Here is a 26,263-nt window from a genome sequence, read left to right on the forward strand (position 1 = left end):
GACCGGATTTGGGGGTCCGATTCTCGTTCGTCTCTCTATGCGTTGTGGCCGCTAATAATCCTGCAGGCGTCTTATATCCGATCGTTCAACTTCCGATAAATGACCGGCGAATCCGTCCCATGTGGCACCAGCAGGGACGTCGACCCTATCAGAAAAGTGGAGGAAGAGAGGGTGTTTGAGAGGGTTTGAGGCCCCTCAGAGGCAGTGGCGTAGCAAGCACGTTTTCAGAGGGTGGACAAAGTGGGGAAAGACAACTTTTAAGGGGAAAAAACTTTGACGAAAATGGTCAAGAATGGGCTAAAAAGTACAAAAAGGGCTACACATCTTACATATCAGGGCAACCAGCGTCCGGGGGGGGGGGGGGGGGGCAATAGAGGTGAGAAACCTTTGGACAATGAAGGCCCAATTGAAGCCATTTGTGGATCAATTTTAGCGCTATTATTGGATACTATTTTAGTTTGAAAAAGCCGCAAATTGGTGAAACGAAAGCCTAATTGAAGAAATTGAAAAGTTTTCACCATTATTGTAAACAATTGTTATAACACGTGGATGTCCAAGGCAGAAGCAAAAAGACAGACTTGTCCATTTTTCAAAATGAAGGTCCAATTGAAGCCATTTGCATGGGGACTGTATTTACATTATTAGACCTGTTGTGTTAAAAGTTAGTTTTAAAAATGGAAAATTTGGAATTTTTTTTTTGGTACATCATTTTTACACTATTATTGCCTTAAACAATAAGAACGCCCGAATCTTAAATACTGACTTTGGTGACAAAATGTCACGGGCCCTGCATATGGACTGGCCGGCAGTAATTTTCACAGGCTTGTCAATCACTAAAACTCGTAGGAATTTGATATCGCGTCCTCTACCCTTCAGAAAATGCCCCTCCCTCAATACTACTGACATGCATGGGCCTACTAAATTACGTGCAATTTAACTTTTTCTCTTCTCTTCTCTCTTCAATTTTGCTCACTTTCTTTTCTTTTTTTCTCTCCTTTCCCCTTTTTTCTACTTGTCAGTCACTAAAGTACTGGGGGAATTTGATATTGCGTCCCACACCCTTCAGAAAGTGCCCCCCCCCCCCATGATCGATGCACATGTTCGCCATAAGCCTACATCCGGCACAAGCGCCTGCGAAACCTCCCAAACACCTGCGGTTTATAAACGAAAGAATAACGAACAAACCCAGGGTATATATACAGGACAGTACGAACGGACAACTTCCGAACATGTGTATTCGGCACACTCCGTTTCAAGTTTTGTGCATGCACAAAACTTGAAACGGAGTGTCGACGGACTAAACAAACATCACCTAACACGAAACGCATTTGGCGGATAATAGCAGGACATATGAAGAACATAAAACGAACATTGACGAACACTAACGGATCGTGCTAAAATACCATCCGTTTCTTGTACGGAAGACCGATCCGGTGTAGTGTGACACTAAGACGGTCTGGGTCAACGTACATCACCGAATACAAAAATATGCTATCCGGTGGCGAAATCACCAGTTCGGAGGGTGAACGCTTCACAGGAACGTATTTGCAACAAACACGGGCCGAGTGCAACGAACAAAGAACGAACATGAACGAAAGGAGAAGCGAACAAACTCCGGCAATATGCAGCACCATACGAACACACATGGGATAAATACCGAACATGTGTATTCGGTACACTCCGTTTCAAGTTTTGTGCATGCACAAAACTTGCCGACGGATTCTAACGAACATCACCTAACACGAAACGCATTTGGTGGATGATAGCAGGACATAAAAAGAACATAAAACGATCATTGACGAACAACAACGGATTCACTAAAATACCGTCCGTTTCTTGTACGGAAGACATATTCGGTGTAGTGTGACAGGCGCTTAAAGGATTGAAGAAAGTGAACAAAACGCAGATATACTGTCGGTCACATTAACAACCAGCTGTTTTGTAAATATAAGAGGGCCAAAAATAATTAAATTACTTAAAAATAATTAATTGATTAATATGAATGAATGAATGAATATTAATTAATTAATTAATTAATTTTTTTTTTATTTATATATTTATTTATCTTTGGGTCTCTCCTGTATTAAAAAGGTTAATAAAGGAAATACAAATAAACACAGTGTGGAATCTACATTTCCATCGTTTCTTTTCAAACAAAACATAACTCTACCCACATTTTGTCCTGTTTGAGCAACAGCATTAATTAATTGATTATTCACTAAATTATTACTTATTATTCTTTCTTTCTACATTCAAAGTTAATACAAATCATGGAAAGGGAATATTTTATTTACCTCTTTATAGCAAGTGCTATCACATAAGGAAATACCCTATTTATTTTTTTTTTAAAGTTATTCTTGCTTATAATACCCAAGTATAATATAATATACCTGTCCATACCTTCGTGGCAATTTGAGATTTGTCCATTAGTTTAGTCAGTTTAGTAAGTAACATATTAGTATATGCTGATACCTTTTCATTGTTCAGAAAAAAATGGATTTTTACCTTTTAATGGAGTATACATGTACATGACTCTGGTCATAAATCAGATTTCTTTTTATGGCCATTATATGTATCATGTTTCCTTATGAAAGGATACTCAATGCCAACTACCATTGAATCCATCCAATGTCAATATACTACAATGAATTAAGATGTACTTACACACGTACAGCTATATTATATTCAAAGCCAACTTCAAACTTGTAGTTCTACAGCGAACAGTTATATTACCCAGGCGTATAATCATGCATGCAGGTTTGATGTGTAATCTCACAAGAAGAAAAATCGTCGTGTCAAATTCTAGTCAGTGAACCTCAAATTGAGCACGCTTTGTTCAAAGCTAGACATTGAGAGTTTAAGGGAGTGTTCAAAAATACTTTGGTTGGGGACTGGAAAATATGTGGGGGTCAAAAAGTAGGAGTTCTGAATAGGGGAGAGTTAAAAGAGTTTTGTGTGTATGAACGGGGGTTGTAAAAAGGGGTGTTTTTTGGCACCTTTTAGGGAAGGGGTGTAAAAACTTTAGCAACATTATAATAGTCCTGAAGCTCCGTAAATAAGTTAATCAGGATTGTCAATAGATATGATTTGTAAATTTTCTTTTTATCAAATCCAAGTGAATATTGGGTAAAATGATGTTAAAAATACCTATGATGACGTTTCGTAACACTTTCTCAAATCGACTGAGAGCAATTCTCCAAATCCTCGTCTGCTTCCTATTGGAGCTTCGGACGTTAAGCTCCAATAGGGAGGGTAAAATTGGGATGGGGGGTTGTATTTTTAGGCGAGCCGAAAGGGGGGGGGGGTATTTTTGGCACGACTAGGGGGGCAAGCAATTTTTGGCACACATTGATATCTGGTCCTGCTCCTTTTATAATATTTTACTTTGATCGTCGGCTTTTGTAAATAACAGAATGTAGATTGGGTCTGAATAAGTATCGTAGTCCTCTCGGTGGGTTTTTTCATGATATAATTAGTTTGAAATTCATGTAACAACCCAAAATTTACATCTGAATTCAGGGTTCAAGGCTGTTTTCGGAATAGCCGTAGACTCAAAAAAAAGTGCACGAGTGGCGACTATGGTTTTATACTTCCCGAATTGATGATTGCGTCTACGCCTAATAATATACTTCTTTGTATATGTTGACTGTATCAAGGTATAAGCTGGTATACAAAGAATTGGTTACATGTCAATGACCTTTTGGTTAGTATGACTTCAGGGATAGACCCTTTGTGCGCTTTTCTATTATGCAGAATCTTTACCTGCAGACATGTGCCCGTGGCATGTGCCAATATTGCGTAACGTTAGAGGTTAATACATTCTTTGACATCGAGTAGGCTTTGTGGTTCTGTGGCCGAGTGGTTTAAGGCGTTGTGATTTCTTCGTTGCTGGTCTGAGCGTCGCTTGTTCGAAACCGTGCGTCTATCATTTTTCTTATGTTGCTTAGAAAAACTAATTTACAATTTCTTTTTGTATTAGTTATTTATTTATTTATTTATTGTTTGTTTGTTTGTTTGTTTGTTTGTTTGTTTGTTTGTTTGTTTGTTTGTTTGTTTGTTTGTTTCTTTCTTTCTTTCTTTCTTTGTTTATTTATTTATTATATTTATTTATTTTTCGATTGATTATTTGATGATTGAGTGAGCAGATTTATCGATTGCTACTTTAGCTGTGGGGCTTCTATTTGATTTTGAATGACATCGTACATTACTATTGATATTTTCCGTTAAGCATTATCAAGAATTAATATCACAGTTTTAGTGCAGATAGGAAGTTGATTTAGTGGTACTATCCGTTGCTTCAGAACCGAAAGGTGCCGGGTTCGATTCCCACATATGCCTAATTTTGTAAAGACTTGGAAAATTACTGCAGTAAGTTTATTTGGCACGCGATCTCAGTTATTCATTTTCTGATGGCTGTGCCTCTTACAGACACCCTCCCTCTGAAATCCAAACTACGGTTCGCTCTTTACACCTCCCTTAAATTAAACGCTCTAAAAAGGATTAGGAAATTAGTACAGAAACACTGTGGTCGCAACATGTATATACTGTGTGTCATAAGTCTGTTCCTCCCCCCATAAGAAAACCATTTTAACATGCTTTAAATTAAACTTACACAATTAATTTGAAATTAATTTGTTACTGGTTATTGTTTTAGATTAATTACAATGTCACTTAGCAATTTATTTGAAGTTGTTGTCTCTTGGTCGATAACCTCCGAAGGTATGCACACCTCGGTTATTGTTGTTTTTCTTTTGAAATCCGAGGTTTGCAGACCTTTGAATTTGTCAATACATACAAAATTAGCTCTAAAAATTTAGAACAACGGCCGACATATTTTTTCTTTGCAATGCGCCTTTGGATTCATTGCAGCTAGTAGTCCAAAGGCAAATAAACAGAGGGGGTACTTCCATATTGTTGCTACACTCCATGGGATGTCGGAATATAGGCGGAACGGACTTTCGACACACGGTATAGATTACATGCATTTTAAGTCGCTGGTAACCAGTATTTTAAAAAAGAGTGTTGCTTTGAATTGACGTGATGGGGTATTATCTTTGCTGACCACGCCTTTGTTTCATAACCATTAAGGTATAGAACATTTTTTGTTTTTGCTATAGCCCCCGAATGAAATGTATTTAATTATGTTTATAGTCACTCAGGAAACATTGTGTGTGAATTTTACATCCGAACTAAGTGCTATTCTTTAATGGGCATTTTAGTGTCTAAAATGGCCCAAAATGAGGGTTTTTCAATATTGCCGTCCATTTCTAATCGTCACCCCCATATACTTTACATGTAAAATAAAAAGGCCCATAAAAATTGAATAGCACTTAGTTTGGATGTAAAACTCACACAAAATACGTTTTGAGTGATTACAAAGATAATTAGATACTTTTCATTCGTTTTTTAAATGTATTGCTTGTACAATGAAATATAGACATCCTTTCACAATAAAATGTCCATCTGAAACAAAGGTGACCAGCAGATCGTTCTACGGTTTCACGATTTCAATTACCGCCCAAGATAAATACAGTCCGAGAAAGCATTGAGACAAATAGCATGCATGTGAAATATGCCAAAGGTAATGACCGAGATGAATTGAACATACAAACTTAACCAGGCATGTATAGGTGTGTATTAATGACCTTCGCAATATGTTTTTATGTTCTAGATTAGGCACGAGGTAGTTATGTTAAACATGAAAATATATGAAATCATAGTACAAATAACCTAGGTCTTCATTCAATCGTCTATACTAATTGTGTTCTCTTGAGAGCAAATAGAGGTATATACTAGTATCTTGGTCCTGTAAAGACAGAGAGAAGGAAAAGAAAGCTTAAACTTGAAGTGCAAGATTTGAAAATGCGATGTTGGTCACTTAAAACACTTACATGTACTAGTTTCTGATACATACCCATTCTTGCTTACACTCCCAAACTTTGATTTTAATTGAAATAATTATATCTCTAACAATGTACACAAACATTTAAATTCTCGTTATGATGATCTATTATGTTGTATAATCAAGATCATGTGTGAATTATCTTGTTAGCTTTTTGGTTTGCATGCATCTATCACTGAACAGTGAACCTATGACGCAACGTCAAACCCCACAATAAAAAAAACTGTTTGAAAATTAGTTCGCTGGCAAACCACTAAAGATAACTAAACACCAAAGACTTCTAACGTTGTTTTAGCTGTGCTCAAATAGTATAGGGTCATAACAACGTTGTAGCAACGTTCAAAACATTTTTTTAAATATTTTGCCGACACTTAAATAACATCATGTAAGAATATTTTGCAACAAGTTTTCAAAATGTGGGTTTTTTTTAATGTTATGAAAAAAACTATTCATACCCTTTCTATTACCCAACAAACGATTTGTGCTTGCTGGGACAATAACACTCATTTTTCACATGTTATTTAATCATACAGATAATAATAAGTTTGGACAAATAACAGTTATAAGTTAAAGCCTCCTTACGGGTCACCACCACACTGAATTCGTAACGATGATAATATTACTGATTCACGTCACTTTAAGATTAAAGTTTCAGTTGCTCAATGGCCCAGTCTCGAAGTTGTTTGCGATGAAACTAGAAAGAACAGATACATATGAGAATAGTGTACTAAATGCATGATCACTTCCTCCTCTTCTCCCTCTTCCTCTTCCACGTCTCATCATCATCATGACCAACATCAGTATTAAACCAAACACACAACGTTTTACAGAAAACGGTTCAATGTCAGGTTACATTAAGGGTATAAACACGTTTCATTAACATTCAGAAAACATATTTGATACGTGAGGCAAAACATTTTAACAAAATGTTATTTAACTGTTGACAAAATATTTTGAAAAATGTTTGTCCAAAATGTTTCACAATCACGTTTTAAAACGGAGGTAGCAGCAGAACCACCTCAGTACCAGCCCTACCATAATATCGCAGTATCAGTACTACCAAGTTTCAAATGAATCGTATTACCACTGCTTTTAAAAACTCTCTATTAAAACATTTGAAACGACCATATAATGATAATGCAAAATTTGTCACCCAAAATGGTAATGTTTACCTTCCCCGTTGGTGTCGTAGGAATTTCTGAGATGATAAAAACATACCGAGGTACCAATTCGTCAAATACCTTAATAGAATTAAAAGACGAAATTTGTATGATGGAATATATAACAATGTAAACGTTTCTAACAAGTTGTTGATGGGTCAAAACCACTTAAAACGTGCAATTCGGTTTTCAAAAAATTGGTAAAATAAAATGTTATTCTAACCATGTTTACACATACATTTAAAATAGACTTGGTGATTTATTAAAGCATTATTTAGGGGTGGTGCAATAATTATGTGTACCCTGGGGTGAATTCTCAAAATGGTCTGCCAAAATCGCTTGCCCCCCTTTGGCCGTGCCAAAAAACCCCTCGCCCCCCCTTTCGCCGTGCCAAAAAAACCTTTGCCCCCCCCCCTTTTGACGTGCCAAAAAATCTTTGCCCCCCTTACACATGCAAGATTTTTGGGAACCCGAATTTAAAACCTTAAATTGTCTTATCATATAATGCGAGATAATGCGAGCGCAGCGAGCAGGAAATTTTGCATATTTGAACGTGTTCCTAACGTTTTCCTACGCCTTTTTAGGGCGTAATATAAAATGGTACCCAAAATATCTGCGCCCAAAATTGCTTGCCCCCCCCCTTTCGACCTGCCAAAATCGCTTGATTTTGACCTGCCAAAAATGCTTGCCCCCTTTTGGCCTGCCAAAAATCTTTGCCCCCCCTATAATTCACCCCGGGGGTACATTATTGCACCACCCCTTACAATTATTGCACCACCCTTACAATATTGTTTCATGCGAGCCAGCCGAAGCCGACCTACACTCGTCAGAATATGTTTACACATATAAATTCAAAGAACTTTGACCCAGACAAATTGAGCACGTAATGTTGTGAACTCTTTTTTATTTATGGCACTTACTGGTAAAATAGAGAAATTTACTGCTGTAAAGCGGGCTTCAGACTCCGAGTATTGTACGTACAATATTGTATGTACAATATGTACGTTATTTAATCTATTGCCATTCTATTTCCAGTAATGTTTAAGTTCTAACGAATGTGTGATGACGAAAAATCGATAACATGTTACATACAATATCTAGCAGAAATATATTATCGATTTTACGTCATCAAACATTCGTTAGAACTTAAACATTACTGGAAATAGAATGGCAATAGATTAAATAACGTACATATTGTACATACAATATTGTACGTACAATAAAAAGTCTGTATACTGCTTAATATACTATGATTGGTAAAACTCAGCAGTGTTTTTGTCAGGGGCGAGCGCATTGCTAATGATCGATTATTTGAAATGGATGTTTGAACTTGCTTCTTCCAATTAACCCAAAAGACTTATTTCACCCTTACCATTGGTATCCTGGAGTAAGTGTGGATACTTTTGAGAATCTTATGCATAGTTTCTTGTTTAATGTTTTCGACATATACCACTAAATTATTTCCATAAAGGGTCCTCATATTATGCCACTGTTAAGAATGGTGCGTTAGTTACAAATCGTTAACATACTCAAAAACTCAAAAAAAAGTTGTACATTGCTAGCCGTGCGAGGGGGCGCTAGACAGAAATCACATGCAGGTGGGGTCTGATGTGATTTTCTTAAATGTAATCATGGTCGTACAAATACTGGTAACGTATGTTTTAGTATCGGATGTTTCATTTAAACTTCTAAAATTCCCACATGTTCCGTTAATGGTAGCAGTGCAACAAAATTATTTCATTTTATCAGTGTATCATGTGGTAATGTTTACTACCTGCCAGGTATATATTCTACCGTTTGATTTTCAGAAAAATGGTAACGTATGTTACTTTCCATAACCATACGGTCATAGATTATGGTACATTGTCTTGCTTTTCTCAAACATGGATACCCACATTACGTTTTCAACCATAAATTTTATTTCCACGCTAATAATTTGACATTGTAAAGGCAAAACATGATACCTAGATTGATAAAAAGGTTATCAAGGGATAACATATCACTCTAACGTAGGTTACAAATTTCAATTGCAAATAAATCATCTTTTACAATCTGGATGGTTGTTTGTATTTCTACTGGTGTATTCATTATAGACCAGTAAACAACAGTTGGAGCGAACATGCCATGCACTCTGGTAAATTTGTCCCATAGTGAAATCAATGTATCAAATAAATAAATAAATAAATAAATAAATAAATAAATAAATAAATAAATAAATAAATAAATAAATAAATAAATAAATAAATAAATAAATACAGTTACCTTTCCTTGGCAATAGTCAATCAAATCTTGAGAACTTGTATCAGTCGATGACGTCATCCTATACAGACAACCATGAAGGTATTAGTAACAAATCTGCGTTTATAAAAATGATTAGTACAATACTAGGCTAGTAGAAGTTAAGGCAAACTGGTTTTATCCTGATGAATGATATGCATAACATTTGCTCAATTTCGTCGCAACTAGATGATACTTGTGAACCTAAGTCTACCGTTACGGTACTGTACTTAAAGCCATATTTGCTGAGGAGGACGCCCTCACTGAATTTTTCAAATTCTTTTTTACACGATTAAATTGTACTTTATTAAACCAATATACCCTGCAAAAATCAAGACTCTAGGTGCTGTAGTTTTGTCAACATCCGAGATTTTGAATAAAACGCCGGAATCCGCGCTTTATTATTACGATGGAATTATTAGTCGAACGCATACACGATATTCATAACACACAGTACGTACGGCATGCGGGACGGTGATATACACAACAAAAGGTCGTACTATAACATGACCGAAGGAGTGGTACGTATTGGCGACATGTGCGCTGGTAGTAAATTCCAATTTTCTTTGCTTTGCCGTAGTTGTTCGGCTCAAAAAATAAGGGATATATCTGACAGTAAAAGCTAACATTTTATGGCAAAGAAATGCTAATCTATTTTGTTTGAAAATGTTATAATATGGCTTTAAGTAAAACACTTTAAAGTAAAATACTTAAAAGTACTTAAGTTGTGTAATGAAATCTGCCCACCCGATATCGTCTTGACCTAACAGATGGACATGTCAAAGCAATAGAAATTTACTCACTTAACACACGCACAAACCTCGTCTAATTTCCGTTTGTCAGGCACACCAAAAACCTAAAGTAATGACAAAATAGCAACAATTATAAGTTTATATAACAAGAAGTTGGAAATTGCAATCTCTCTAATTATATTCATCTGACGTTTTTCATTGGCAACTGACGTTGCCTTTTCCGTTGCAAACTGCTGCAAAAACACTAAATTTCTCGACGGATTTAATTTCGTTAATTTCGGGTGGTGATTCGCGAAATTGTCAATTTTACATAGAAAGTCACAGTAAAACTTCCAGTATCGCGAAATTAAATGCCGGCAATAACCGCTTCAGCGGTTGTGACCGGCGCATGTCGAAATATTAAAAGCACAAGTAAGCCTATATGTGTGGTAACACCACTGCCCTCGACACCACCATGGTGTTCTAAAATACACTTACCACTGCCTTAGACACATCACTGTGTTGGTCCAATACGGTCTCCAATTCGTTGGGGAAGAGAGTACATCCTTCCTTAGAGATAACGTCCTGTAGTAGAGTAAAGAAAGAAAGAAAGAAAGAAAGAAAGAAAGAAAGAAAGAAAGAAAGAAAGAAAGAAAGAAAGAAAGAAAGAAAGAAAGAAAGAAAGAAAGAAAGAAAGAAAGAAAGAAAGAAAGAAAGAAAGAAAGAAAGAAAGAAAGAAAGAAAGAAAGAAAGAAAGAAGAAAAAAAAAGAAAGAAAGAAAGAAAGAAAGAAAGAAAGAAAGAAAGAAAGAAAGAAAGAAAGAAAGAAAGAATGGAAGAAAGAAAGAAAGAAAGAAAGAAAGAAAAAGAAAGAAAGAAAGAAAGAAAGAAAGAAAGAAAGAAAGAAAGAAAGAAAGAAAGAAAGAAAAAAGGAAAAAAAGAAAAAAGAAAAAAGAAAAAAAAAAAAAAAAAAAAAAAAAGAAAGAAAAAAAAAAAAAAAGAAAAAAAAAAAAAAAAAAAGAAAAAAAAAAAAGAAAAAAAAGAAAAAGAAAGAAAGAAAGAAAGAGAAAGAAAGAAAGAAAGAAAGAAAGAAAGAAAAGAAAAAGAAAAAGAAAGAAAGAAAGAAAGAAAGAAAGAGAGAAAGAAAGAACGAAAGAAAGAAATTACATAAATAAAAACACAGTAAATAAATAAATGCGCCTGTTCAACAACTTGAAAAGTTACATACAGGGTGTCCCAAAAAAAAAGAGGCCCCTCATTGCGCCATAGTTTTCGCCTATTTCGCCTAAAGTTGTGTAAAGAAACATGTAACTGTTAGCTTTAATAAACCGAAACAATTATTTCAATCGGCTCATAACTTTTGAGGATATGCCCTTTTAAAGAAACTAGAGGTATACCCGTATGGCCGTATGCATTAATGAATTTATTTATTTATTTAACTGACCATTTCTTTCTTCAGTTAAAGGGTTAATATAGCCTAATACAATCACCAGCATAAAGTGGTATAGGTCTAATCCTGGGGACTTTTATTTATCATAGCCTGATTCCTCAGATTTATTTTACCAAGTTAATAAGCTCAATCCAGCTGATAGTGTACTGTTTCACCCCATTGACCCCTTATGACCTTTGACCCTGGATGACCTATTGGATGACCTTTGACCTCAGATGACATCACTTATTTACCGGTAATTAACTACATCAATTAATAAATATATTTTTATTGTTTTACTGACTACACTTTGTTTCTTCCTTCATTTAATGGGTTAATATAAAACCCACAGTGGAAGACATTGGCTTGATAGCAAGAGTTGGTATATTGTGCAAGGCCTATACATGTATCAGCATGATCAGAACATATCATCAGAGCTATTTATAGATTAACAGAGAGGGCATTCAGGGTGCAATATACCATACTGTGGATTTTGGATAAAACAAACAAAATATCACATTTTCGCCGATTTTGAGCCCAATCCTTTACCGATCTCGACCAAATGTGACCTCCGCATTCCCTCGCATCAAGGAGTCCACCCTCCGAGTTACAGCCCAATCGGACCAAGTTTAAAATTTGACCTTTGACCTTCGACCTCCGATTTCGACCGAAGGTAGCTTACGACACTCCCCGTATTTTTCTGCATCCCCCGTGCGAATTTGGCGAGGCTGGGATCAAAACTGACGGAGCCTTTAACACACACACATACATACACGCATACAACATAAGGCAAATTATAGTAAGATGTATCCGTTTTTCACTCTGTCCACGGAGGAGGTTTGGCTACTTCAAAGATTGAAAAGTGCATATACCATGCATGAATATAAAACATTCCTCGATGATAACTTTATAAAATAACAACTTTATTTTAGGGAATGGGCTTTACCGATGGGCTTATGGGTTATGGATTTTGTTAAGTGACATTAATTTGGGCGAAATTGATGTGGGATTGGACTTCTTTTGCTATACTTGCAATTACTTATGTTTTTCTCGGTTATTTTATGCCTTTTTGTTTTATTATGTTTCTTACTTTATTACTTTATTGTTTCTTGCTTTCTTTTTATTGACAACATAAGTCATTTCTCTTTTTGGAATATAAGGTAGTTTAGTTCGTCTTTGGTTCTTTTGAAGTGAGTTTACTGTGCTCCTCTACCTGGTTGCCTCCTTGACGAATACAGGTTTCAGCCCTAGTCCTCATTGCATCAATTGCGTTGCGTACCAACCTTGTGCGCCGGATACTTGCGAATATAGCAGTAATACGTTTGCAAAGATCTTGGAAATGAAGAAATAAAGTGGTGTGAGGTATGGTGATCTTGCAGGCCCCTCCACAGCATGACGTATCCCAACCACTCTATTTGCTATACGTGGACAGAGTGAAAAACGGGTACTTGTCTTTAAAAGAGCATATCTTCAAAAGTTTTGAGCCGATTGAAATAATTGTTTTGGTTTATTAATGCTAACAATAAAAGGTTTCTTTACACACCAAAATATATTTGATCAACTTTTCAGAAATAGGCGAGGGCGCAATGAGGGGCCTCTTTTTTTGGGGACACCCTGTATAATACTCAATGCACGAATAGCACTGCTGGTTGCTATCAAAAATATTTGAATTATTCATTTATTCAAGAGTAGTCAGCCTTGATACCTTTTGTCTTCCAAAACAACGGAAAAATCCATCCTTATCCATTATTCCGAGGTCTCTGTATATTAAAATACAATAATAGAAAACGTACATTAAAATGCACCGGTTTGAATATCAGTAATCTTGGTAACGTCGGTTCTTTTGAGCGCTGAACATATCAAGTAACAAACAATCATCGGTTTGTTATCGATGACAAAATGTTGACATTATATGAACACGAGTAGGCAGACATAAAACAGCAGACGGTCACATTTTTGCGAAATTCGCCATCTTGAATAAATGCAAATTAATCATGATTCGCTGATGTAAATCACCGTCAAAACGCTCGTACATCATCTTACGCAAAAGCTTTACGTCAAAAATAGCTTTAAAACGTTCGACGGAATAAAAGGTATGTTTGTACAGTTGAAATTAAATTTAATCTTGTTGAAAAAGTTTAATTTGATCAATAAGCAATTGTAACCTTATAAAGTTCGGTTGCTCTAAAAGTCAAAGTGCTCTCTCTCTCTCTCTCTCTCTCTCTCTCTCTCTCTCTCTCTCTCTCTCTCTCTCTCTCTCTCTCTCTCTCTCTCTCTCTCTCTCTCTCTCTCCTCTCAGTCTCTCTGTCTGTCTTTCTCTCTCTCTCCATCTCACTCGCTACATATCTCTAATACCCCTATGACAAAACTTAACTTACCCGCTTCTGAACCAGCCGTTTGGATTCATACTCTTCCGTGTAGCTTCTTCATCAGACCAGTAATATTTGAAACTATAGGGACTCCTCACATATATCTCTCCAAGTGTATTTGTAGGCACGATCCGTTCGTTTTCATCTACTAACTTGATCTGTTGAGTGTTATTGAAAATTAAAAAATTCAGCATTTTCGGTTATTTGATAATTAACCCTAACTATCGAACCATATTTGGTAAACACGGACTACGAAGGGGAGTGCCCCCCATATTCAATTGAATATATGAATACAAAATCCACCCAAGTCCATACTTTGACCAAATTGAGTTAAGCATGGGAAAGTGTTGCTATACATAGGCCTGTCATATGTATGAAAGAACAACTCAAATTCATCCTCTGTGTCTATTGAACATGTGAAAAATAGCATGTATGAAAGAATCAACCCAAGTCCATAATTTGAGTCTTGTAACACATTGATTGAAATCCAGTATGTATAAAAGTCCACTTATAACACATTCATTGACTTTTGAAAATAAAATGGGTTTAATCAAGGAAAGTGTGTGGTTTATATTACATGGCAGAATGCTTATCAACATTATACATAACTGTGTGCTTTATTTTGTATTATCTTACTAGTGGTAATCTCATTCCAACATTATTGTCTTAGTATATGATTAAAAAACCACCGAAGTCCAGAATTTAAAATGAACCCCACGAAGTCCCTGAAATGCTAATCGTCATAACTAATACAGTTTAACCCACCCATTTGCACGTACAACTTACCCTTTTGACCAGGTAAATCTAACTGAAGGAATTAAAATGATACACAGGTTTTTTTCTCAAAATCACTTCCCATGGACTTGTGTGGGTTTTGGATTCATGTATTCAATTATAAACGTCATATACCGTTATATTTGGTACTTATGTATAGCTATGTGTGCCCTCTATCCAGTGATACCAAAATCAGTAGGGCCTACAAACATTCCCCACATAACGTTCCCCATATGACGTCATAATGTGTGGGGCCCGTGCAAATTTGGAAAATTCTGGCTAAGTACAAAAAGTATAGGCAAAATTAATTTTTTGCTCAAAATTCTCCAAAATAGCGAAACGAAAATCATTGGGGCCTCAACAGCCACAACTCCCCCTCTATGGTCATCTTTGATGGCCGGTCCTACCCCCGGGTAAGGTGCTGGGGTAAAAATTATATCACTAACATTGTATCACTAGCTTAGGTCGTTTGGGCGTAAATGCGTGCGTTTTTTTTATCTTGGGGTGCCCCCCCACACACACACACACTCTCTTCGTAGTTCTATGGTTACGGCAATTACATGGCAAAATATTTGACAGAAATTTAGAGCTTGTGCCCGATATAAAGGTAAAAAAAGGTAGGAAACCATGAAAAATATAATTAGTCTGCAAAATTATTCGACTCCGAATGGCGATTAGCTTCGCATTTGTCACGGTCGTCATATTTGGGCAAACAAAGCCACGAGCAGGAATACTCATCACCGATCCATCGCTCTTCGAAAAACCTAGATCAGTCAGCTGCGCTGTTTGCCTTTGCTGAACGCTGCATTTTTTGCAGCCCCAGGTCTATACACCCCAGAACTTTTACCTAATAGCTCAATGGTAATCATAATCACGGGGTTTTTGTTATTATATCATCAGAATACTCATCATCCTGTATTACCAATTTGGTTTATTCGTATGCATACGGTGCAGTTCAAATCACATGGCTGAGGAATATTTGTGGACATTCCGTATCGTGGGTCCCACACCCATACCCCTCAACAAATAAATCATGGGAATATTTTAAGCAGTTTCCGATTCTTTCCCACTTCACTCTTCCCCAGCCACAATGCCCCCGCATTAATACGCTGATGCCCCTGTCCCCATCTAAGAATAACAGAGAAATAATATAATAACAAAATTAAGTAAAAAGGAAAAATACCTACCTCAGTGTGGGGTATTGCACAAAGAGCGCCAGATGATATGTTCTTCGGATTATCTATCGGGCATTGTGCAAAAGTTATACACATTTCTGTGGATCCGTAAGAGAGCTTGATTTTTTAATAAAGCAAAAGCAAAATAATTCAATATGAATTATATCTGATGATTAAAACTAGTTTGCTATTTCATCTCTTTAACATGATAACGTCATGTGTGTGTAAAACTCTGTGAAGGGTGTGGTTTTAATATTCGAATACTAAATAGTAGTAATGATAATCATGATAATTATGATAATATGATTCTATATGCACAAAATAGCAGCCCGTAGGCTGGATTAACATGGGTGTTTCCATATATGCTGTTTAGGATAACATAATGCAAAAAAAACAAATTAAATATGAGGAAAGATATGACTTGAGAAAAACAGATCTTAGCATAAACAATTTTTCCGACACCAAAGGTCATGACAACAAAGACCAGAATGTCCGTCCTTAATAATACTTACCATGATGTGTTTGGACAGCTTTTTCCTGGCTGGTATCATGATGCTGTCTGGTATAACACTGCCCCCAGTCATGACTGGAAATTAAGTCCAATAAGACCTTTTAAGAACTAGATTGTTATTGTTATGTTTATTTCTTTGTTTTTGTTCCAGAAGTAGAATGATTAGTAGTATTAGTAGTATATTTTATTCACACACAAATCGTGGCCCTGAGGCCAAATTACAAGTGGTTTACAATATTAAAAACAATTAAACATTAAAAGATACAGTATATAAATATTAACAAGGAAAAATACAGCAACTGCTGTTGATAGAAAATAAAATATTGCACTTATTCAAGACATCATTCAACAACATACACACCATTAAAAGGCTAAAATTGGCTCAATATTACATATTTTAAAAAAGTCAGAATATGCAAAACAGTTCAGGGCACTTAGTTATTCAATAAATTGATAAAGTATGGAATAGCGCTGTTTTTGAAACGATCGGTCCTTGCATAAAGTTGAGAGATATGATTTGCATTGCGAAGGACCCTGCCATGACTCTCCAGTCTGGTAGGAGGATGAGATCTTTTGTTCGGATAGAAGTAGAAAGCCCTTCGGCCAACTTACGACAATGGTCCTCCTCCTATCAGCTAGAGAGTCTAGCTGGCACAGATTAAGAGCGTTGTCATAACCATCATACAATTTGCCCAGAACTATTTTGCAAGCTCTTTTTGCAGCTGCTCCAAAGTATAATCTTGAGTTGTGGTGAGTGAGGAATGCCAAACTACATCGGCGTATTCAAGTAATGGTCTAACATATCCTTTATAAACTGAACATAATTCCTGGGTATTAAAACCAAACCTTTTTAAAATCCTAAGCATATGGTCGAATCCAACGAAAAGTGTACACGGCATGTTCAGGGCCATAACTTAAAAGTATTAATCAATTGGCATTCGTTTTTTGTATTGTGTTTATTCGCCTTGATCATACGCTTCGCGCCATATATAACAAGACCCCTTCTGTGAAAAACTTAAACACAGAGAGCCCAAAACATGCTATTTTTACCCATTTTTTCAAAATAGTTCTTAAAGTATTTTTAAAACATCTAAGTCAGTTATGAAAAGAAGTCATTGGATTGAATCTAAATTGATTTCCTGAAAGGTGTGTATTCAAAGATTGCCTGTTCAATTTTTCACATATTTGTACATAATTATGAATTTTTTGTGATAATTTTTTGAGTGGTATTTTTTACATTACCTACGAATACAATTTTTCATAGCACTAGATATATCTTTAAAAATGGAATTCACTAATAAATGCGCAATTGATACAAGCTTTGATATGTCTAATACTGAAATGCATTGCATTCGGACATCTTTATTATTGTGTATAGCTGCCAGAAATTCTAAATGGCACAAAGGTAGGTTTGGTAAAAAATATGCATTACCTCCGAATACATGTTAAAAGCTGTGTCATTTCCACAAAGTGAGAGAATAGTAAACAATAGTTAAGCAATAGGTGCAGGGTAATACACTCTTTATTTCTACCAAGTTTCAATAGCCTGCGTTTAAATATTTCTGAGATGTCAACAATAAAAACCAGTATTCGTAGGTAAATTTCGGTAACCGAATGTTACCTACGAATACAATTTGACATCATGACAGTATTGTGAAACACCGCCATTCATGCCAATGCCCATATTGGTACATAACGAAGGCCTGTATGTTTGCTATCAAATCAATTGTCAATGAAAGTTGCGAATTCACATACATGCCCACCATACAAAAGTGAATACGGCTTAATTGTTGAAAAATATGTACTGAAATAGACGACGGTCTGCTCATTTGAAAGAAAAATCAGATTCAAAGAAGATTAGAAGGGATAAATACTTGAATTTGTCAGCTGTCATGTGTGCTTCACTTTAAATGTTTACCGACCTTCAGGTTTCTGATTAATTTGTGTCCAAATTGATTTATTCGAAGGTAACTTTTGACGTTTTCGCTAAGGTTACCTCCGAATACCATGGAAAAAACGACAGTTCTCATTGTCTCATGATCTGGACAACACAGTGATGGACCCTGGTATAAAGCTAATTGTAGTTGCCCTCAAACGAAAGGCCACAAGACGTAACTGACTCCAAGATGGACTTCACAAGTCTGCAATAACGGTTTTAAGCGATTTGTGTGCAATTAAGCAAATTAAAGTCACTTTAGTGCCTTTGTTTCTTACTTCAATCATCTTTCAACCGCTGTGAACCGACATTATTAATACATGATAGGGTCTAAAGTATCAATAAACGCACATAAAGAAAATAATACATTCAAAGTGCTTTATAAAATGAAGTTTTGATTGCGATATCCAACAAAAGTCTAATTCTTACCTACAAATACTGAAATGTTACTTACGAATACAGCATAATACATGACATGTGTAATGAAGTGTCCCTACCAATGGAAATTAATTGTCAAAACTTTAAGCGGTACCCCAGGACACTATTATTACCCATATACGGATTCATTCAACAATTATTTATTATGTAAAATTGCTGATTAACTACTTGTATATCAAAATGAAGTGGTCAAAATCTTGCTAAAAGCATAAAAAAAAATTTGATTTAAGGTAATAGCATTTATTCATTTGGACATACCATCTGAAAGAGATCTAAAAACTACCATTTTATTAATTCATTACCATAATAGCAAAATTTAAACCTCTAAACTCAATATAGATATTGTTAAATAGCTCATGTTACCTACGAATACCCGGGTTTCTTCACCTTTTCATTGCATAAAGCGTTAGGTGTATGCGTATAATTCCTAATATTCTTGAAAACATATATCCTACTCGTTCTTATGCAATGTGTAAATTGCTTCATACTCATTTGATAAATAAAATACAGAAACTGACCTAAACTTCATTTTCAAAAATAAACTAGCATAAATTGACTAAGATCATATTGATCGCGTTATAAAAATAAAAACAAATATTTTCTGGTTGAGCTAGCATTTTCCTGACACCCTGTGGTCTACATTACACACAAAAAAGCGTTAATGGGAATATTCCATTTGTTTTAGGTTGATTAGTATTGCGATAGTGAAAGCATCCTAGTGGTATTCGTAGGTAACATTGGGTTTTGATATCACATTTACTATCACACGTCCTGGATTTATTTTTCAAGATTAGTAATGGCACTTTTGGTTCCTATAAGGCCAATATGTCATCAATCAATGGGCAAAAGGAAAAGATTGTGGAGACATGTTTATTTCGGACTTTTATTTTTGGCCCGTGGACACTTTTGGTTGGATTCGACCATATACAACCGACGATTGGTTTTGGACACAATTTCAGCAATGTTTCTATCCCATTTGAGGTTGTCCTGCATCCAAATACCCAATGATATTAGGAATGAACCAAAATCGTTTCTGCAGAATAACTATAGAAGTATTCTATAGAATAACTCAAAGAATCCGTTGTTATCTTTTCAGACTCAAAGATGATTATTATTATCTTGGTCTACAAATAATAACTATTATTATCTTATACGAGTGGATATTCATACGTAGTGGTAGATAAAATGAATTAAAGTTTTAACTTCAACACTACACTATTTTTCGCTCACCTGGAACGTTTTCACTTGTCCGACTAGCGTCTTCAGCAGATGGTGATGGTGTGATGATACACAGTGACATCGCCCCGATATCTTCATGGTAGAAATCGCCATGGTAGGTTGAATCCACAGCCACCCATGCCCATTTTATTCGGACCTTATGAGATGCATAATTAGCGAAGTGACCTGACTAAGGCTACTGACAAGACGGGGTAATTGATTTCTCGCTGTGTGAGCAAGCTTGTATACGACATTGCGGTCAATGGTTATGGTCTCCACTTGAGTGAGTGCCGCTATAGCCTGCTGCGCGCTGTAGTCCATACAGGACCAACGCAATATAAAATTAAGAGTTTTGGTCAAATTTTGAGTTCAAAGCGCACGGCCAATTTTCAAAGCGCACGCTAACGACTATCATATCTGTTCAACACGTATTTTCAAGTGTATGAGACCACATCTGGTTTCGTGAGAAAATTCATTTACGGGAGATATTCATCATTTTCTAACCCAGTATTCGAAGATTTTCGTCTGATATCAAAATCGTGCATAGCAATTCACGTTTATCGATCCCGTGTATTCATTTTAATGTCTCTGCTGCACCAAATAATTATTAGCCAGGCGATGTCGGTGTGTGATATATTGTCTACAATCGGGATATTTCTCACTGATGACGTCATATGATTGACAGAATGACGTCATAGGATGTATACCCACCGCGCGTATGGAAAAGATATGTGGATGATACCTTCGTGGTCATAAAAACTGTGCACATCGAAAAATTCACCGATCACATCAACAACATAGATCCTAACATCAAATTTACGCGGGAGGAAGAGGAAGACGGTTAAAGCTGGCAACCCTGGCGCCTACTGGCAGCACTTGTGTAGGGCTCTGTCTACTTGTGCCCATCATACCATCTTTGGGGCGCCTGGCACTGTAATTTTTGCACCACACAATTCGTGAACCTGCACTGACTGTATTGAGCTGTTTTGCCAGTTTATGGAATTTGTAATTTTTGTATAATTTCATCGAAATGTGATCTTGATTTCTACTTTATGTACACTGCTAGTACTATTACTACTACTAGTCACTACATATTGAACCAGTACTTAACATTACTGATCTACTTGACTGGATTATTGATCACTTTATCACACTCTTGGTGAGTTTTCTTCAACTTTATATTTGAACCTAATAACTTCAACAAGGAACCATGCTACTCAAGCACCTGTTAATTACCCTGATACTCTCAGGTGTGAGATGTCAACAATGTACTTTGCTGAACTCAAAGTCTTCTTCAATGAGCTACATACTATAACATGACAAATTTGTTAAGAAACCGGTTTTATTGTATCCAAATAGTACAATAACTTTCCAAATAGGGTTACTTAGTTGTGGAGATATCCAGTCCAACCCAGGCCCTGATAATATCAATGAGGCAAATGTTCAAACCTCTGCGTCTAGTACTAACTCTGTCATACAAAAAATAAAATACACACGTGACGAGCTTCTTCAGTACAACAAACAAAATCAATGACTGCCAAATGACACTTGGTCAACAATTAAAGATCTTAAGATAATCTTCCCCCCTGTAACCCGGGGATGTCGAGCTGGCGCACAAATTAAACGTCGTCACAACCAAGGGAACCTTAATACTACTCATATTGTCAAAAGGTCAATGGAACATGCTGAACTGGTGCAAGATGTGAACATAACTAGTCTACCTGCTCAAACGCAGGATCAAACGCAACCTAAAACTATTAAACAAGATTCAAATATCTTTAGTGGGGACATTGAAACAAATCCTGGCCCCACCAAATCCCGTACCGAGTGCAATAACTGTAGCAGAAAAATTCAAAATAATCATCGGAGATCGCACTGCTCAGTTTGTAGCAAACCGCTCCATCTCAAATGTTCTGGCCTTGAAAAGAGAGAGTACGGGTCCCAAAATCGTCCTGTACCCCAAGGAAGATGTAACAACTGTCTACCTCAGATGCCCACAAATGGAATGACTGCAACTGATGCATCTAGTCAGAGCAATACTACGACAACTCAAGACTTGCAATCGGACTATAAATGTTCTGAAGTTGACAATAATGATCACACTAAAATTTTTGATACTCTAAAAGGTCTTCGTTTTATGTGTCTAAACATAAACTCACTGAATATTAAGGTTGATGAACTCTCGATAATTACATATGACTGTAAACCTGACATACTTGGTTTGAATTAAACCAAACTTAATGATTATATCTCTGATAATGAACTTCAAATAAGTGGTTATGATCTCATTCGTAATGATAGAAACAGAAATGGGGGTGGAGTTGCTGCTTATATCAGGTCAAGTTTGCAATATTCCATCATTGATGTCAATGTTCCCATTGAAGGAATGTGGTTTAAGGTGACCCTCCCTTTACCAGACCTATTATGGTTGGCATTGTGTACAGGCCTCCGGACTGTGACCAATTTTGAGCTCCTTGATAGTGCTTTCCAAGAAATTCACTCTTCTAACAACAGAAATAATCATGCTGAGCTGATTTGCCTTGGTGATTTTAATTGTAACTCGCATGCCAAAACATCTGCTGAGAAGTCTAAGTGGTCCAGGCTCCAGAACACAATGTCGAATCATAATATGAACCTAATCACTAAAGATCCTACAAGAATAACAAATCACAGTCAAACATATATTGACCACATCTGGACAAGTAGACCAGAAATGTACCATCAAAATGGTGTTGTCCCATGTTTTCTCAGTGACCATTCTATAATTTATGCTGCCAGAAAAGCTGGTAGAGTCAAACGTGATGCTCGTTATATCGAGGCTAGATCTTTCAGGCGTTTTGATGAGACCGAGTTTCTGAATGACCTCATTGATGTTCCTTGGCAAGCTGTTAGTTGCGCAAGCTGTCCTGACTTTGCTTTGGATATTTTTCTTGGTCTACTTCGCCCTGTTTGTGAGACACATGCTCCCATCAAAAGAATTAAGATCAATCAAAATCAACCCAATTGGATTACCAATGAGTACTTGGAATTTCGTAGAAAATGCCTGTCTGCTCGTACTAAAGCAGAGAAATCTAAACATCCTGATGACTGGAAGCAGGCACGGTTTTTGCGTAATAAACTCAATAATATGGCTGATATCTTAAAGAGAAACTATTTTTGTAATACAATATCCAGCAACCAGAATAATCCTCGTAAGCTGTGGAAAACCATCAAAACCCTGCTTCCTGGGAACACAGAGTCAACTATCTCCTCTATGCTTGACGGAGATAACACTGTCAGTGATAAAATGGAAATTGCCAGTGTCATGAATAAGTTCTTTTCTACCATTGGGCAGAAATTGGATGATAATTTTGGTACCAACACAAATGTTTTACCTTTACCAACCAGGACAAATAATTGTGTGGCTAGTTTTAATTTTAGTATTATTACGGAAGAAAGTATTTCAAAGATTCTTAGATCACTTCCCACTGAAAAGGCCACTGGTCTTGATGGTGTCAATACTAAATTTCTGAAAGCTGGTGCTAGTGCTCTTGTTACACCTCTTGCTCATATTTTTAATCTCAGCCTTCAGACAGGTGTTGTTCCTGCAGTTTGGAAACAAAGTAGAGTGAGTCCTATCTATAAAGATGGGCCCCGTAATGTCTCCAGCAACTATAGGCCCATCTCTGTTATTCCGGTGATCATGAAGATCTTTGAAAGACTTGTCTACGATCAATTTTATGTTTTTTTGTCACAAAATAACATTTTATGTCCTGAACAGGGTGGTTTCAGACCCAAACACTCAACACTCACCACTCTTGTTGATGTAACAGATTACATTTTAAATCACATTGATCGTGGTAGTTATGTGGGGGCCATTTTTTTAGACCTGAAAAAGGCCTTTGACACGGTCAATCACCCGATCTTGCTCTCGTGGCTTCAGAGTGTTGGTGTTTGTGGACTGGAACTACGCTGGTTCTCCTCATACTTGGGTGAAAGAAAACAGGCTACCAAAATAGGTAATTCACTTTCTGAACTCGCACCTGTGACATTTGGGGTACCCCAGGGGTCAATCCTGGGGCCTCTTTTATTTACAATATATATCAACAATCTCCCTACAGTTGTCAAGAATTGCAAAATAAACCTTTATGCTGATGATACTGCCATTTTCTTTGCCAGTAGAAACATTGATGAAGTAAATAATGTATTGAATTCTGATATGCAAAGTGTTGCTAAATGGCTTCACCAACATGGGCTCACATTGAATGTTAATAAAACCAAAACTATGCTGTTTGGATCTGCTCGTAAACTTGCATCCTCTGGTCCTCTTACTGTTCATATCAAAGATCAGCCCCTTGAATGTGTCCCACATTTTAAGTATCTTGGCATTATTTTTGATCAGCGGTTAACTTGGGAACACCAAATTGATAAAATCTGCATGTCACTCTATAAATATATTGGTCTGTTTTACCGTATCAGAAAGTTTTTAGCTGTTGACACCTTGAAGTTGTTGTATACATCCGTTGTTTTACCTAAAGTTGATTATTGTGATCTAATTTGGTCAAATGCAGGCTTAACTCTCCTGAACAGGTTGGATCGCCATCAAAAACGTCTCGGTAGAGCAATCATTGGTGTCCCAATGCGCACTCCAACTCATTTTGTCTTTGATTCCCTAAAGTGGGAAACTTTTTCTGATCGTCGTAAATATCATATCTGTCTCAATGTTTTTAAATGTCTTGGGGGGCTGGTACCCCCAACCTGTGCAATATTTTCACCAAGTGTATTGATGCTTATAGCAATCATACTCTCAGATCATCGACCGCTGGGAATCTGGTTATAAATAAGATGCGCACTGAGACTGGCAAGAGAACTTTCCTGTTCAGGGGGGCTAAGGCCTGGAATGATCTTTCCCGAAACATCAAAAATCCGCTTCCTGTCAATGCAAATGTCTTCAAGAACATATATACTAACTTGCAATAATATCTCTTTTATGTAGCACATTGTAAATGTAATTATCATATGTTATTTAAATTTCTTGTACCTAGTATGTGTATAATTTATATGGTACTAATTTTATGTCTTTTATGTATATTTTTAAATACTTTTAAATTCATGTTTGTTGTTTATCTGTGTTGTATCCTGGGCAGCAAGGGAGAACAGTGCTGGTCACTGATTGCATGTCCCAGGTTAAAGAAGAAATAAATAAATAAATAAATTCCTTTCCTGGATACCTTAGTTTGTCGCCAACCGGATGGAACTCTCAAGGTTAAAGTTTATAGAAAACCAACGCACACAGAGCAATATTTAAACTTCTCCTCACATCATCCACTTGAACATTAACTCAGTGTCGTAAGAACTCTACTACACCGAGCGGAATCTGTTGTCACAGATCCGACTGATAAAGAGGAGGAGATAGCTCATGTTAAGAACGCATTGAGGAACTGCGGCTATAAAGACTGGACGTTCTTTCGCGGCCAACCAAAGGAAAAGGACAGTACTTCTCAGAACAAAGACTCGGAGACTGCTAATAAAGGTTTTGTCACCTTACCTTATATAGAAGGTCTCTCTGAGAAATTACGCAGAGCTTTCAGGACCGCGGGAGTATCCACCTCCTTCAAACCACAGAATACGCTTAGGAGTGCACTAGTTGCCCCTAAAGACAAGACAGAACCCTTTAAACAGTCTGGGATCGTATTATGAAATAACCTGCGCTGACTGTGACGCTAGTTACATTGGTGAATCCGCCAGGAAGCTTGAGAAAAGGCTCAGCGAACACAAGTCTACTGCTGGCAGCTCCAAATCAGCGGTCAGGGAACATGTTGTATGCTCCAAAGGTCATCAGATTGATTGGGAAAACGTCAAGGTGCTCGAACGAGGACAAAAAGAATATTCCCGGAGAGTTCTTGAAGCCATCCACATAAGGACTCAAAACCCGAGACTAAATCGTGATCAAGGACTTGAAATAGATCCTATCTGGGATAACCTGCTGATGCCCAGGGGGGGGGCTACATCGTAACATCCTATGACGTCATTCTGTCAATCATACGACGTCATCAGTGAGAAATATCCCGATTGTAGACAAGATATCATCACAGCATCACCATCTGCTGAAGACGCTAGTCGGACTAGTGAAAACGTTCCAGGTGAGCGAAAAATAGTGTAGTGTTGAAGTTAAAACTTTAATTCATATTATTATCTTGTTTCACAAGCAAAAAATAACTATTATTTCCAATTGTAACAAAATGAAGCAAATCTTGAAAGAATGATTAATAATTTATATGCAGTTCAAAATGAGAGGGTGGTGTAGAATTGTCACCCTTGGGTATTTATGATTTCCAAGTTCAAAGTTTATACAAGTGTCAAAT

At 36.6% G+C, this 26,263-nt stretch overlaps 1 protein-coding gene and 1 long non-coding RNA gene across 4 annotated transcripts in view; both read right to left on the reverse strand.

Annotated features, from left to right (window-relative positions):
- The window catches only part of LOC140150646 (medium-chain acyl-CoA ligase ACSF2, mitochondrial-like), a 50,929-nt gene extending 48,173 nt beyond the window's left edge, over nucleotides 1-2,756 (reverse strand). For 2 of the 3 annotated variants that reach the window (XM_072172712.1, XM_072172710.1), the window contains exon 1: nucleotides 2,665-2,740. The gene's annotated coding sequence lies outside the window, so the exon portion shown is untranslated. Of the gene's footprint in view, nucleotides 1-2,664 lie in introns of all 3 variants that reach the window. The other variant, XM_072172711.1, reaches the window with a different exon arrangement.
- Nucleotides 2,757-7,078: 4,322 nt separating this feature from the next.
- On the reverse strand, nucleotides 7,079-10,633 carry LOC140149709 (uncharacterized). The gene is made up of 4 exons (XR_011858710.1): nucleotides 10,569-10,633; nucleotides 10,143-10,195; nucleotides 9,325-9,382; nucleotides 7,079-7,143 (listed from the first exon to the last, which is right to left on the reverse strand). It is a non-coding gene; the product is annotated as an uncharacterized lncRNA (long non-coding RNA).
- Between the last annotated feature and the right edge of the window lie 15,630 nt (nucleotides 10,634-26,263).

Source organism: Amphiura filiformis, chromosome 4 (genome assembly GCF_039555335.1).
Source record: "Amphiura filiformis chromosome 4, Afil_fr2py, whole genome shotgun sequence".
Classification (NCBI taxonomy): domain Eukaryota; kingdom Metazoa; phylum Echinodermata; class Ophiuroidea; order Amphilepidida; family Amphiuridae; genus Amphiura; species Amphiura filiformis.